This window comes from Carlito syrichta, unplaced genomic scaffold (assembly GCF_000164805.1).
Source record: "Carlito syrichta isolate Samal-C Ts95f unplaced genomic scaffold, Tarsius_syrichta-2.0.1 Scaffold261030, whole genome shotgun sequence".
In the NCBI taxonomy this organism is placed as follows: domain Eukaryota; kingdom Metazoa; phylum Chordata; class Mammalia; order Primates; family Tarsiidae; genus Carlito; species Carlito syrichta.
In genome coordinates, this window is record NW_007205126.1 from 1 (window position 1) to 1,219 (window position 1,219).

Sequence of the window (1,219 nt, forward strand, 5' to 3'; positions counted from 1 at the left end):
ATCAAAGCAAACACTGTAAATGATACGAAGTCCTTTAAAGATTACTGTCCCAGATGTTATTTCTTGGCATAGGTGATCTTCATGGCATGGGATTGTGTGATTTTGAATCCTTGTAAAGCATCCCTGGCAGTACCAGCCTTTTCATCATTTTCAAATTCAGCAAAGGCAATGTCATGCCTCCCAGGTACCTAATGTACTTCCTTGAAACCAGGGAACTGATTAAGCAGCATGGATAACATCATCTCATTAGTCCCTTCTAGTAAGTTATTAAGGAATAAAATATAGTTTGGAGGGTAATCAGGGAACTTGGGGATTTGGTTTTGTATTTCCTTGGGTATTAGCTGAATTTGGCATTCCCTGGCCAGGATTTTTGTTTGCAGTTGTTGCAATCTGTTCCACAGTTTTAGCTTTTTTCTTTTCTGTGTCATCAAAAGTGCCCAGCATTTTAGATATTATATCAGAATCTGTTTTTGCATACTGAATTCGCATTGGTTTACCATAAAATGGAAATCCTTGTAACTGCCTCAAAGCATTTGTGGATGAGCCCAGTTCCTTAAATATGACAAAGACCTGCCCCTTATCTTCATGGTCTTTAAAGCCACAATATCCACCACATGGCCAAACTGGGTAAACAGGGCATAGAGGGAGCTCTTCAATTCTTCTTTTTTAATTTTGTCATTCATATTGTTGATATAAATGTTATGATTTGGTCTGATATCCATGTTTGGGTAATTCTTTGAATAGCCTGAGACCTACGCAGTCTCTAGGAAGAATCAGAGTCCACAGTCAGGTTTCCTTTGGCCAATTTACAACAGAGAGTAAGTTGGTGAATAAATATTTAATTATTGCAACCAAAACCCTGAAAGACCTACCTCCAAATAGAATGTTTTGCATTCCCGAGGCATACTATATGGATATATCCTTTTTTAAAAATCCATTTGCAGCTGTCCTTTAAAGGAAGAAAATGGAAAACAAAAGAATTATCCACACATATACCTGCATCACATGAAAGCTGCTTACAACCTTCTGCCACCCAGCATTACTCTAGAGACATTTTTCCATGAAAATCGGAAGCTTCAAAGGTTTAAAGAAAGTAAAAGTAGTGAAGTAGCACTACCCAGGAAGCCAACAATACTAGCTAGCTGTACTCTCTTCTCATCTTCCCGCTGCAATCAAATGACACTGTCACAACATCCCACACACACCGACACACACACAC

The 1,219-nt window shown here is 38.6% G+C and overlaps 1 pseudogene; it reads right to left on the reverse strand.

Annotated features, from left to right (window-relative positions):
• Positions 1-56: 56 nt before the first annotated feature.
• Positions 57-722, reverse strand: LOC103253995 (annotated as a pseudogene).
• Positions 723-1,219: the final 497 nt, after the last annotated feature.